Source organism: Berghia stephanieae, chromosome 5, assembly GCF_034508935.2.
Source record: "Berghia stephanieae isolate SIO BIC M18660-M18661 chromosome 5, UCSD_Bste_1.3, whole genome shotgun sequence".
NCBI lineage: Eukaryota > Metazoa > Mollusca > Gastropoda > Nudibranchia > Aeolidiidae > Berghia > Berghia stephanieae.
In genome coordinates, this window is record NC_088364.1 from 77,319,612 (window position 1) to 77,327,111 (window position 7,500).

Genomic DNA, 7,500 nt, shown 5'->3' on the forward strand with positions numbered 1-7,500 from the left:
TACTCATAAACGTGGGTGACAAACAAAAACCAACAACAAATGCCTTATTGTCATCTTCATTCTTTCTATAGAGAGAAAATTCACCTACATGTGCTCAAATGGCTTTACAATGAGTCCCAAGCATACAGCAACACACAACATTTAGAATTAGACACGAGTCCTGCCCTCTATCAATACATGCCGACACGGACAACGCTGTTACCGGCCAGGTCACCCATTTTATACTTGAATCTTCTTCTTCTTCAAATACCAAGTCTGTGCCAGACATCGGTGATCATGGTACGCCATTCATCTCTCTGATCAGATAACCTCAGAAAACTAATATTACTCTTCTCTTTCTTTGTCACTTAGCTGTTCAAACTATTCAAATATGTTTTTCTTGGTCTACCTTTACCCTTTTTGCCTTCTATCTTTCCTGTGAGAGCAAGATGTTCAATACATTTATGTTGATTTAGGTGCCCTAAAAATTGCATTTATCTTTTTCTTATTGTACGAATTAATAATCCTTTAGTTTCAGCTTGCTCTAATACTTCTTCATTAGTTTTCTTCTCTGTCCATGAGATTCTTAACATCCTTCTAAGAAACCACATTTCTGCTGCCTCCAGTTTCTTTCTAATGTCTTCTGTAATTGTCCCTCTTTCTCACCCATATAATAATACTGACCATACATAGGCCTTCAAAACTGTCATTGAGATATTGTTGTTTTTGAAAATTAGACTCATTTCATTAAAACTATCTTTAGCTAGTGCAATTCTTCTGAAAAAAACATGTGAGAGAAGAACCTTTTTCCTAAGGACTCGGCTTTGGGTCTCTAACAATGGGACACAAACCCGGAAGTTATGGGTTACAAACCGAGTATCAAACTAAACAAACCACGAAAATAAAGTTACATATCCTTGATGAGTTTTAGTTTTCAAAATCATTATAGCCATATCACATTGATGCAGTGCGTTTAGGTAAAATACTCACAACATCCATCAGCCAAAATTAATATACTGGCGCACAAAACTGTGTTTAACCTTTGACGTTTGTAATCTGATAGATACGGTGTGCGCTTGGCTAAGATACTCATAACATTGCCACCCGGAGATGTAACTGACCAACACACAAAACTATGTGCAACCTTGAACGTTTATAGTCTGGATAATACAGTTTAGTGAAAATAACATAAATGTTGATGGCAAAGAATAATAACAAAGACCGAGTGACGTCAACTTCATTCTATCTATAAACGCTCATGGTTACTAATAGTTTTGTGTGTTGGTACCTTATATCCGGTTGGCGGATGTTGTGATCATATACTTTTTCCGACAAAGATAAAGCTGATAACGCCATGTACTTATTTTACACCTGAGTACGGTGAAAGCCTTAAGTAAGAGCCGCACAGAGCGGAACTCGAACCCAGGACCAACCGGTCGGAAGGCGAGTGTTATATCATAAGATCGCATAGCCGCTAAAGCGTAGATTAAGGAAATCAAAATTTTATCTAACACTCAATGAACAGGATGGGGTTCCCGATAGCTTAGTTGGTAGAACACTCGCTTCACACCTAAAGGGACCACGTTCGATCTCGGGTGAAGTCGAGTTTTTAAAAAAGAAATCTGATCCCTCCCGCTAAACTCCCAGCAGTGAATGGACAGCTGCATCTGTTAGCTCTTGGTGGAACGTACTTTGCAATAGACTAGCGTCCTATCCAAAGGATAGAAGCAATTTACTATTGTTGGTTTCACGCCATAGAAACCGGGATAAAATCCTACTCAACGGGCCTGGTGGCTCTGAAGGACTACAGTGGATAAGACCATCAGTCCATCAAGCTTTATACCAAATGAAAACCAATCGACTGATAGATTAGTATATCAATTATTCAATCAATCAATCAATCAATCTTTCAATCAATCAATCAATCAATCAATCAATGAATGAATGAATCAATCAATCAATCTGTTTATTATATATATTGACTGAATATTCAATGATCCATCAAAGTAGGGCAGCAGTGGAATAACGCAGCACCAAAGGAAAAACCAATCAGCTCGTCAATGTGTTAAATGAATAACACAATGATTTATCAATGGGCCAGTAAATCAAAAATCGATTACATCATTTATTCAATCAATCGAGAGTTTAATATTCCGATAAATCATTTCAGAGATGTCAATCTTCGTAAGCCTATTTTAGCGTTATCAATGGACCAAATAAAGGGAGTTTGATTACTTTGCTAAAAACAACAAACGAAAAACAACAAAAACAACAACAACAAAAATCAAAACAAAAAGAAACAAAAAACAAAAACAAAATAAAAAAAAAACAAACAAAACAAACCAAAATACCCCCCGCCCCCCCCCCAAAAAAAAACAACAAAACAATAACAACAAAAACAAGCACACACCCCCCCCCCAAGAAAAGAACCCATATAAACAAGAGAAAAATTAATAAAAAAGAGGAGAAAACAACAAAAACAAACAAACAAAAAAATAAATAAAAAAGGAACAAAAAGTAAAGAGCAAAACTTTACACGTAGGACGAGACATGAAATTTTATATTATATTTTTTCCAACAGAGACAACGCTGTTAACGGCTAGGTACTCATTTTACTCCTGAGTACGATGAGAGAATTTGAGAAAAGAGCCTTTTTCCAAGGACTCAACTATGCGTCGCTGAGAGCAAGACTCGAACCCTGAACCTTCCCTTACAAAAACGAGTGTTACACCACTAGACCACATATATTCACAATGAAAAACACACACACACACACACACACACACACACATACAAAACCGAACCACACGCTCACAAGTGCCAATAGATAAGTACCTATATAATAGTATCAAGTTCCAAAACCATGAAAGACAACTGCGCAAAAGAGTCCGACGAGGCGAGAATTCAAAAACTGTCGCAGAATCAAAGTAGCAAATAGTTCGATGTAAACAAAAAAGGCTAAAGGACTTTAACACACGAAACGAAAAAATAAGCACTTGAATGGGTATGTTCAAAGACAGACGAACGAGTAACTATTTCATATATTGTCGTGTAAGTTCTAGTAGTTCAAAGTTTGTTTACAGGTTACCCGGTTGTCGTTCTTCTCAATACGGAGTCATGAAAAGGCGTTCGTAGCAAAGCATTATGACAACACCTTGCCCAATAATATCGACGTTCCGCTCCGCATGAGTTAATCTTCGGTTTTGGTCTTTAAATCATTTTGAGATCGTACTGGAATTAGACCCGCCAGGCATGAGACGAATCCACGTCAAATACTTAATTAATGAAGTCGGAATTCTCCAATAGGGCCTGGCCCAATGAATTTATGTCCTAAAAGAAATGTAAACCTTATGAACTATTTGTTTGTTTGTGTAATGTGTAATATCGGTTATCATGACATGGTAGGGGAAATTACACCATGATTATTGTTTGCGTGTTGGGTGCAAATGTGGTTTATTTTTATAGTGAAGTCAACACAGGCGTAAAGCAACAAGCCAAGGTACCGTTAATTGAGCTTTAATATAGCGAAATATCCACTAAACGTGCTCAAAACGCTTTACAGTGGTCCCTGGCCAACAAAACACTTAACATATAGGAAGGGTATGACGCCTGTTCGGCAATGTTACATTTTTTCGGACAAAGACAACGTTGTTAACGGCCAGGTACTCATTTTACACATGAGTACGGTGAGAAACTGTGAGTAAAGAGCCTTTTCCAGGGACCCAATTATGCGCCGAGCTATGCTCGAACCCAGGACCTTCCGGTCTGAAAGCGACCACATATAGCCGCACAAGACTGTGGAATAGCTACCAAGTTCCGAAAATATTAGAAGTAGGCTGAGTACGTGGTAAAAGAGACGGAAGAGTCCTCATCACTGACGTTTTGACCCACAAGGAAGAAGAAGATGAAGGCCTATTTGGTTCCTTGAATAATATTATGATTTTTACGAAAAAGATTGCAAATAGAAGAATAAGGAGAGAACAAGAATCACCCAAATTGGGAAAAGGAAAAAAAAAGAAAAGGAAAAAAAACAAAAACAAAGTATTGTTTCTGAAAAAAAAGAATAAAATAAAACAAAACAAAAACAAAAAGCAAAGAAAGAAAGCAAGCAAATACCCCCCCCCCCCCCCCCAAGAAAGTAAGACAATCCAGCCAAAAAGAAAAGAAACAAAGCATACCCCACCCCCAAAACAAAAACAAAACCCCATAAACACAAAACAAACAGAATAAACAGAAAAAAAAGAAAAAACATAACAAACAAAAACAAAACAAAAATAAGCAACAACAAAAAGCACAACAAACATAAAAAAAACGAAAAAAAAAGCAAAACAATATATATAATAAAATGAAAAGGCAATGAAACGACAAAAACCAGATACCCTCCCACACAAATAACCACCCCCCCCCCCCCCGAAAAAAAACAAAACAAAAAAACAAAACAAAACAAAACAACAACAACAAAAAAAACAACAAAAAAAAAACAAAAAAACAAACAAACTAAAGACAAAAACAAAAAAACAAAAAAAAAAAAAAACAAAAAAAAAAACAAAAAAACAAACAAACAAAAATAACAAATAGAACCACAAATCAAATGACATTTACACCCCCACCCCTTAGATATTATTTATACTTGTATCAGAGAATGGTGGGTCTTGGCCAGTTATCTATTATTCCAACGATACAAGTTGGTAAAGCGCTGGCACAGAATAAGAATAAGAATAACTACAATAATGAATGAGAGAAACATTGGTATGATCTTCTCCAGTGTAAAAAATAAAAAGGAATTAGATCTTCAAAGCAGTCATCTCGTCACGTACATACGCACCTCCACATACACACATGCACACGCCCCCCCCCCCCCCCCCCCCCCCCCCCCACACACACACACAATATACAAACACAAACACATCACCAAATTGTCTGGGGAAGTTTGCCAACCATTACTGTTGTAAACAAAAAAAATACCAAAGGTGCCCGTTCATATTGAGTACCTGGCTATAGGCAGTGACGGATATAGTAACAATGTTAGTACAAAAAAAGGAACGCCTAATAGGCAACTGGTACTGTATGAGTGAATGCATTATCTTCCAAATTATTCATTCCCTTGATTGGTGACCCAGAATGAAAGGAAAGAAATTGACGTCACTCAGCTCTTTATTATTTATTTTAGATTACATTTTTTTATTATGAATAGTTCTCACTAAATTGTAATGTAAATGTTGCTGCTCGAAGCTTGAAGAAATAAATAACAATGTGAGATTGAATGTAAGCTTTAATTTAATATACGATAACAGGTTAAAACGGACGTTTCGGGTTTCCCCTTTATTAACAAAACAGGACAGGAAAAACAAACAAACGAATATAGCAGCTTCCAAAAAGAACAGAATACTAAATATGGAACGTTTTGGCCTCAAAACCCTTCTTCAGCCACCAAGAAAATAAATCCAATAAAAAGTAAATACATTATGTATGTCGTCGATCTGATGTTATTTTTGTGTTGTATTTATGTTTTCATTTGGGTTTTTTTTTAATTGCTGGCTAAAGAAGGGTTTTAAGCATGGAATTTGTTGATATTTCGTAATTTTTTAAAGCTATTATAAATTCATTTTTTAAAATTACTTTGTACTCTGACCAAATACATATTTTATAAAATTCCATACAGAAAATTTTCCACATCAAAAATCGATCGATGAATTGACAGTCCAAATTATCCAAAAATAAAATAAAATATAAATACAATAATATGATAATCAAAATAAAGCATTTCCACGAATTTACCATACTTAATTCTCTGCATAATGGGCACAGTCCACAGCTACTAGCAGCTGAGTATCGCTTTGAGTTTGTCAAAGTAAGGCAGTTTTCACTGGAGAAGTCGGTCTTTTGATGTCTCCGAAGATTTGATCTCCGGTTTAAGATCACTGGTCTTGTCGTCTTGTCATTAAATCGCAACTCGGTGTTTTGAAGATAATCGCGACTGTGTGTATGGTGAGAACAAATGGATGTGTTTTGGCTTTTATTTTGATTTTTAAAATTTCTCTGTCAAATTCAATTTGGCCATTTATTGTTTTTATATTTTCAGGCATAGAATTCCATATTCGGATGGTACTTGGAAAAAGTGAGTTGAGCATGGTATGAGAGCTGTTTTCTTCTGTGGTTATTTTTTTTTTTTTTGCTTTCTTTTTTACAATTTTGTTTATTTGTTGTTTATTTATTTGTTTCTTTTTGCTTTTGTTATTTTCGGACCCTAGTTTAGGTCACCTAACATCAAGAGATTTCTCAATGGTTCCAATCTTCTAGTTTAAACTCACTCAACTCTAACACCGACTATATCCGTAGTATACCCGGGGATACTTTAACACTATGCCTATTTATTACATTTTTCTGAGACAAATTATAGGCATAGTTTCAAAGCTATTGTTCTTAATTTTTACATGTTAATGGTAGTTGAATAAAACTATCTATGCACATGCTTATTTTCAATACATTTTTTCTAATTTTTGAAAAGTAGCAAAAATCTCTAGGATTGAGTGAGTTAAAAAAATCCAATTTAATTGATTTTAACTCATGTCTTCGTCTGAAGATTATTTTCAACGACATATTTTGAAAGCGTAAACTAATCCATCAGTCATTGAAGAAAAGTTTTATGATTAAAAACAAAATAATTAAAATTCTATTTGGACTTAACACGGGAAGGGGTGGGGAGGTAGGTTAAGTTGTCTTCTAAAACAAACACATCCTCCCCCCCCCAAAAAAAAAACAAAAAACAAAAAACAAAACAAAACAAAAAAACAAAAAACAAAACAAAACAAAACAACAAAAAAAACCAAAAACAAAAACAAAAACAAAAACACACACACACACAATTTAAATAGTCTAGTCCTTTTCAGTTTCTCGCATGTATTAAAAAAATATTTATTTTTACGTATTACTCTCTCTGTGTCTTCCTCATATGTGTTTTGTGTTCTTTCAGAATATACCCCCTCCTCCTCTGTCTCTCCGCTCTCAACCCCCCCCCCCCACCCCCACCCCCCAACAAACATATTTTTTTTTCGTGAACAACAGGTTGGTACTTAATGGAGATCCATTCTAGTGCCCGAAGAGACATTAGCTTTTTTTTCTTCTCTTATACTTTTTTCTCTCATTCCGCTTGGCCAATCAGAGTTAATGGTACTGACGACTTGGTCATGCTGGGTTAGGCAGACCGATGAGCCGAGACGGGGCCTCCACACAGAAGGTGTGTGTGTGTGTGTGTGTTTGTGTGTTTGTGTATATGTGTATGTATTATATTATATATATATATATATATATATATATATAATATATATATATATATATATATGTGTGTGTGTGTGTGTGTGTGTGTGTGTGTGTGTTACCGTAAACTGGTATAGTTTTCGTTGACATTTTGACCAGGACAAAATTTTCACTCCCTATATCGATCAAATAAAATGAAATGACCCCCAACTTGTCAGGAATTCTTATACCCAAGAAGTCTTGGAGATGACGCTTTGGCAAGTT

The 7,500-nt window shown here is 35.5% G+C and overlaps 1 protein-coding gene across 5 annotated transcripts in view; it reads right to left on the reverse strand.

Moving 5' to 3' along the window:
- Positions 1 to 7,500, reverse strand: part of LOC144973641 (protein TBATA-like) — a 54,357-nt gene that overhangs the window by 29,302 nt on the left and 17,555 nt on the right. Inside the window, exon 1 of one of the 5 annotated variants that reach the window (XM_078916347.1) lies at positions 2,815 to 3,034. The exons of the other annotated variants lie outside the window; for them this stretch is intronic. The gene's annotated coding sequence lies outside the window, so the exon portion shown is untranslated. Of the gene's footprint in view, positions 1 to 2,814; positions 3,035 to 7,500 lie in introns of those variants that run through there. 5 annotated transcript variants of the gene reach the window in all.